We start from the raw sequence: 7,494 nt of genomic DNA, 5'->3' as shown, positions 1-7,494 counted from the left end.
TTTATTCGACACGAAGTATCAGAATCCTCTTTATCCTGTAACAAGTTCTAAAAAGTTCTTTACACAAAGCCACTGATATTCTTAGTGGTTCTATATTCACGTATTTTTAGAGTCATATCATATACTCTACTGAACATGCCATTTTTCTGCTGAGTTCATTTCTCTCGTGACACATAACAGGGAAGTATGGAAGCTCCTTTTTTTTAAACTTAACATCTTACCCTTTGAAAAAGCATCTGTTAGTTCCAAGCACATGCACATGAATTCCTTAGGTTTGTTGTTCTTTGTTTTGCCAGTTATTTATTATTTTCTATCATTCAAAATACTTTGGACTCAGTTCTCTGAAATATAAGCAAGGATGATGAAAGAGCACACTAGCATAAAGACTGAAAAGACAATGAAATTACTTGAAGTCACAGAATAAGAGATTATTTATATGTATTTGTGCATTTATATTGTTCTTTGTGATGTTTCATTCTCAAAATATAACACAATCTTTCTAGTCAGAACAATTGTTCTCCCAAATAATGAAAGCTACTGATTTTGAGATGCTGTAGAGAAGTGAAGAAAACTCGAACCAAACAACAAGCTGATCTTTTCTGATAGTTTTTGTTAACGTAGAACATTTTTTGTTACAATACTGGAGGAGCACAGTAAAGCCGTAATAGTGTCAACTCTCGGAGTACCCTGAAGTCAGAGCACAGTTGCAGGCAGCAGCGGCAGGCACGTTAACCAGCCCATGGGAACGCAGCACAAGCTACAACAATCAAACACAACCCAAGGCGCACACTCCTGCTCTCAGTTGCTTAAGCAAACCAGCAGGACTGCTTTCAGCTACGGAGCTGAACGGCTGCACGGCGGGGCACAGCACGCAGCGCTTCCCAGCCCGCTGTCAGAGTAAACGCGCTCCCACCGAGCACACCCACTGAACGCAGCGCTCCCAAGCCTCTCTCCAGCTTCCATTTAATGTTTAAATCTTCCTTGCTGATTTATAATCACTTATCAAATGCTACATTTCACGAGCAGGAGGATTGCAGTTCCTGTCATCCCTGATCGATGCTACTCCCATGCCATTCATAGAACCACTGAATGCTTTGGGTTGGAAGGGACCTTCAAGACCATCTGATTCCAAGCCCCTGCCATGGGCAGGGACACCTCCCACCACACCAGGCTGCTCAAAGCCCTGGGGGCTGCCCCATGACTGGTAAGGCTGGTGCTACCCACAGGGTAGTTAACCATGCCTTGCTGAACAGGTTCGGTAAGAGAAGATGAAGATGCAAATAAGTGGAAATACCTTTTACATTTCCCCTAAATTAATTAGCATGCTAATGGGTTGAATGCTGTGCTTTGCACTTTTACTCCCACGGGTCTTTGCAGATTATGAAAAGCAATAGTTAATCCTTCAAAATGACATGAAATTAAAATATTTGTCCCAATTCCATATTTAGTTGCATCATCCTATGGAGTTGAACTGAAAGCTTAACTCTCAATTCCTTACAACAGAAATCTGTAGCACAGCATACAAACATAATGCTTAATCCTTCATTTGGTTCTTCAGATTTTTGCTGCATCTTCTATAGCCGTCCTTCCTGTGATGTTTCTATGATGTGTGAGAAATAATTCTCCCCCAAAATAAAATCTTCTAACCTAATTCTGTAGGGAACCTCATTGCCATTTTCAACTACATACATAAACATGCTAAAACATTAGGTTCTTAGCTTCCTGGTCTCGATGTACTTCCCTTAGAAGGGCTGCTGCTTCGCTTTCTTCTGCCTCATGGACCCACTTATACCACTTTCCTTACCTCTTGGGTTCCTGGGTGTCAATGAAGCTCTAGGAAACATCTGTGTTAGCAGATCTGCAGAAGGCTACAGTCGATGACCTGCTGGTAACAGGAACAACACTGGGAACATGGAAGGATAACACAGTGAAGGATCTTACTGAGTGATTCTGGGATGATACCGGCTGAGGATTTGGTTGTCCTGTGAATATATGGTGGGTATGAGTGGGGACAAAAAGCTGGTAGGAGATAAAATGATCTAAGGAGATGGACATTCTCCAGCAGTGAGGGGTGCCAAATTCAGAGGAAGACATAGAAAGAAACTCACTCAACAGATGATACTACTCTCATCCTCACAGCTTGCTTTCTCCCACTGCCCACTAGAGAAGGAACAGCAGCTTTCGTGAGCTGGAGAATGCAGGGAGACTTTATGGAGCTGGGGTTGCCAGTCTGTGATACACAGGGGAAACAAGGAAAAGGAAGAATCCAGGGCTGGCTTGGAAATCTCCCTATCTTACCTTGTGACTCACCTGCAAGTTGCCTTGATCTCTGTTGCAGAGACTGCTTCAAAGGATGAAAACCACCAGTTTAGAAGGTAAATTTAGAAGGACTTTTAGCAGTGAAGACAACAGGGAGTGTTGCCACCAGAGGTAATTGCTATCACATGTTGATCAAGGGAACAACTGAAGCTGTAGAAAGGCTACCAGGGAAGTGTTTGGCTATATCTGAAATAGCCCAAAAGATGACCAAAGCATCTGATTATGCTGCACTCTAGAGACATTCATCTTATTACTAATATAACCACTCCTATATCCCAATGCCGTGTTTGTCATTCTAATAGGTATTAAATACAAAATCCATTGACGGATACTGTTCATCGTGACTCCTGCTCGACTCACAAACACTGTATCACTGGAATGCCTCTTCCATACAACCTTTAAAATAAAATGTTCTCTAGTTATGAATTTGATATTCAGTTCTCAAAGTATAATAGGTTCTAGCTGATTTCCGCTGAATTTGTTTCCATATGCCAGTAAATCTCCCGATCTTTAAAAAGAAATTACAATTTCCTTTTCTTTTTTTTTTCTTCCACATAGCCAGTCTTTGCATCACTCTTTCACTAGCAGACATGTTGCCTCCATGATTTGTTGGCAAATGGACTTTGTCTCTTTCACTGAATATTTACAGAGGGCCGAATCTCTGATTTCCTCACAGGACCAGTAATCAGTACTATATGTGAAATAAATGCAATAAAATACCAAGTTTAAAAAAAGTACACGTACTCTGGCAAATGCTTGTTTCTCTTTAGTGTCTGTTTCCTATCATGAATTTTGACTCTGTGGGCCAGAAATGAACGCAAATCTTCTTGTCTCTTCTGAAGTTTATTTATATATTGCGACTGGATGAACACCCATTTCTTTGTATCTTTCTGTCATGCAAGAGTCTGTTTCTCAGCAATAAATTAACATGGAGATATGAATTACTGGCAACCCTTAAATTCTGTAACAAAACTGAAATTGCAGAATACAGCTATCCACAGTGTGGAAGCAAGAAAAATTACAGTATTCTTTTCACTGAATGTGAACTCTGGGTTTTCATCCTTGTAAAAATAAATTTATAGTGACAAAAAACAACACCTTCACCACTATGCCTTCTCCCCCCTAAACACATGCACACAAAATCTGAAGTACTGAATTTGGAGTGAAAGAAAAAACTTGTATCACTAACAAGATTGTCAGGGGCTGAGACAACATCTTACAAAGGCAGTCCATACATAACTCTGATACTTGAGCAAGAACTTATTAAGGCACTGTTTGCCTTTGAAGGCTCCATGATGATAATCCTTTCTAAAAAGATTTGATTTATAAAATTTGCCTAGTTTACTAAACAAACCTCAAATGATGTAATTTTGACATTCATTTCTCAGCATTAACCTTTTTCTGTCCTCAAGAATGAAAACTATATCACAGCCTCTAACACTTCCTGCTTGTGCTGTTACATCCATTGCAGAGTTTTTTGTGGAATTCCAATCTGATATTTTAATATTTTTCTTTTGCCTAGTTTCTTTGAAACCATCTTTGCTAACATCATGGAAATTAGTAAGTATAGTTAGGCAGAGACTCCTACCCGAATAACAGAACAGCAGAAAACATCCAAATCAAAAACAGTTTGTGGCAGGCTTCTTGCTAAAAGAAAACAGAATAGCTTCAGAATTCTCATTACAGTCCACAAAGCAGTACTTTCCTTTTGGCCAATAAAGTTTTACATCTTTTTGCCAGTGCTGAACTTTGCTTTGAATGTAACATGTATTTCCCTGATGCTTTGGATGAAAGCAAAACCTGCTGCAGCTTAACTACATTGTTTTGAGTTTTGATACAGAGCAAGCATGGACACACACAATATTCCATTACCTTGTATCCTTCTCATCCCAATGGTAAAAGCAGAGGGAAGAGGCTAGTTTCTTTCTTTCCATTCCATACTTTGCTGCTGTTTCCATCTTCCATAAGAGGCTCTTACAAACTGTCCCACCTACCTTACTAAGAGTTTGCTCAAACATTGCTCCTGAATGCCTTCATTTTCTTACGTCAGCTGGTTTCCATATGACTGCTGCACAAGGGAGCCTGTGTATTATCTGAAGTGAGTTATCTAAAATAAATCTAGCATTTCCTCCTGACTGTGGCAGAATCAAAATAAGCTGCTAGATGATTTTCAGGGAGGGAGAATATTTTCCCCTGGGACTTCAGAGATATAGGAGACATACCATTACCAAAGTTCTAGGGATATGAAATAACACAAAGCATTATGTAGTAAAAAGATCTCATTGGCAGAACATACTTTGAAACATTACACTCAAAATATACGGTGATCTCGAACAGTGGGTCATTGCTATCCAGTGCTTAGGCTCAGGTCCTTCAAGACTCTGCCAGTGCTAAAAGTCACACTGAAATCTCACAGTCATTAAAGACAATGTTCTCTTAAAGCTGTTGGCTACAATATGTCACTAAACACACTTTTTTTTTTTCTTCCAAAATTAAAGACACATTATTTGCTGGAACAAAGAAAGGAATGAATCTATATCAAGCCAAAGGAGCCTGTTCTTAATTTTAAAATAATTTATATAGCTTAGACTAATAAAAATAATAAAAAAAGTTTTAGAACAGATATACCTTAAACATTAGACTGCTTTGCAAAAAAGCTGTTTCTTATTCTGAGCATTTTTCTCAGTAACCTAAATATAAACGAGCAAATAGGAAAACATCTCTAAAAAGGGTCAATCATAGAAGTTAGTCTATTATGTTTTCCTTCCCCATTAAATCCTATTAAGTCCTGCTATTTTTGTTGGTTTATGGGTGTCATCAATTTTAATTACTATTGCTTTTTGTTTCTGCTGAGTTTGAGTATCTATAATCTATCCCTTTTGTTTTCTCTTACCAAATAAGTGAAGAAACTAACTTAATTTTGCTACAGTATATTTGTCATACACTTGCATTTCTCTATATAATGAAAAGGAAATTAAAATGAATTTAAAATTAAATGGAAATGTGTAGAAAAAGATAGCGTTGCAGAAACTGAAGCAGGCTAACCATAAACTTAGCTAACAGTCTAACTACAAAACTTACCATAAAAAAAAAAAAAAGCAAAGCACGGGAATAAACATAAAAAGCTAAACAAAGGGAAAAAAAACAACCCTGTTCTCTTATTGAGACAGGCAATCACACTTACACTCTTACGTTTCACAATATTTACACACCTAGAATACAGTTTGAGGCTGTGTTGACCTTGGCTTGTGACTTTGCTGTTCCTAAGTGCCATATAATAGGATAGGAGGTATCAAAATTCTGCTCCAGTGGCTCCTTGCTACCTGAAATTGGTAACTGCAGAGGAGAATAAACTGTACTGACCTACTGTAGACTTTTTTTTTTTATTTTAAATTGCTGAACTGCTCAAAGAAGCAAACCAGAGGTTTGAAACCCTAGTTGGAATTGGAGATTTTTTAAAAAATATCTTTAATAAATGCTAAATGTTGACAAATACTATGGCATGCCAATTTCTAAACTTGTAGTGTACTTCAATTTTTAGCTTAAGCAACTAAATGTAAAGAGGAGTGTGAATGTAGAGAAGAGGACAGATATCCTGATATCTGCTTGGCACAATCTCTGCTCCCCTTGGTGTTCCTTTGTTTTGGCTTGTTTTGTTTTAAACTGGAAGAACTCTGCAAATGGGTGTTCCCAGCTTCTGGCAGCCATATGTGCTGCCTACCATCTGTTTTCATTCCACTGTGCTATGGAGACAAACATACTTTATATTTAGTGTTCTACATTTCCTGATGTTGCACATAATGCGGTTTAGACATAAAATATAACCCCCATTATGTGAAAAATGCGCTGTGGATAACTGATGAGTAAAGGTGACAGATTATCACGAAGGATCAGATGAGATAATTTTTACTTATATCTTAGCACAAATACATAATTATGTACAGATTGTTTGCTTGGTTTCTGTACTCTGTGTTTTCTCTCTATGCTGCCTACAAGGAACTTCCTTCATATGTTTCAAGCTTTTTTTTTTCTTTTTTCCTTCCCCCATCAGGTTCCTGGGGTGTAGGAAATTACTCCTATGATTTCTTGTGTTGCCACTAGTGGTTGCTGTTCTGCATGCAGCATTCAGATCAAACCAGGATATGAACAAAAAGTTTGGTTTTGAAAGTTGGTTTTGTTTTCTATTTTCTTCCAACATAGTACATAGATTAATATATAACACTTTTTTTGGGGTTCCTGCTCAAAATCTCTGAACTAGCATTTAGCTGAAACTAAAGCAGGAGGAGGTTTGAATGGAGACTGGTAAATTTACTTTGCATTTGTCAATTGTAGGTCGACATCCTTCCAAACAGTTCCCTGCCACTGAGTTGTTCTGGATTAAGGGAGTGATACTCTCTCTTCCTATTCCCTCCCTCATAAACTGTCAATTTGCATTCTGAGGAAAAGCATACACATCATCCCGTCACTCCTGAGCTGTTGTAACCTACTACTTTAAGACATCTGTAGTATAACTTTGGTGTCTATGATCACTGTGCACTTGCAGTTTTCTAAGGAAACCCAAACAGTCTAATTACTTAATTTGTTGTAAAGTCAGCAAATGCTTATTTCAATGCAAATGATTTCTGACAATCATTTCAAATCAATACAGTAATTGGAAAGGTCAAAAGAAAAAGCAGGGGGAAGAGAAAAAAAAGCTTTAAAAATTCCTGGCCTTGGGATCATCATCCCTAATATTCACTTATGTTCAAATAAAACTTTAGCCATACTTTGCATTACAGTCCTATGATAGAAAATTTCCTGTATATTCCAGCCATAGCCTTCCTCAAATTCTCTGTAGAGACTGTCTAACCTAAACATTCATTCCATACTTTATTCACAGCATTGCTACATCTGGTATCTCCTGGGTGGCAGTTTTATTATATCCAATGCAAAGAAATTTAAACATTGCATAAAGAAACAGAAAATTGTATTCACTTCTGCATCAAGACAATAGCTAAAAAAAATTATTTCAACCTATACAGTTCATAAATCTGTAAAAAGGTGCATAAATTTGAATTTATATTGTAAAAGAATATGTATAATGAATATTTTTTTGTATATAAAAAACTGATGCTCTTATTCATTTTCAAATCTAAATTTCATATCACAAGCCATGACAAAATTTTAGGTACATAA

The sequence above is a fragment of the Anas platyrhynchos genome, chromosome 2 (genome assembly GCF_047663525.1).
Source record: "Anas platyrhynchos isolate ZD024472 breed Pekin duck chromosome 2, IASCAAS_PekinDuck_T2T, whole genome shotgun sequence".
In the NCBI taxonomy this organism is placed as follows: domain Eukaryota; kingdom Metazoa; phylum Chordata; class Aves; order Anseriformes; family Anatidae; genus Anas; species Anas platyrhynchos.
The sequence above is the reverse complement of the archived record's forward strand: the minus strand, read 5'-3'. Positions refer to the sequence as shown.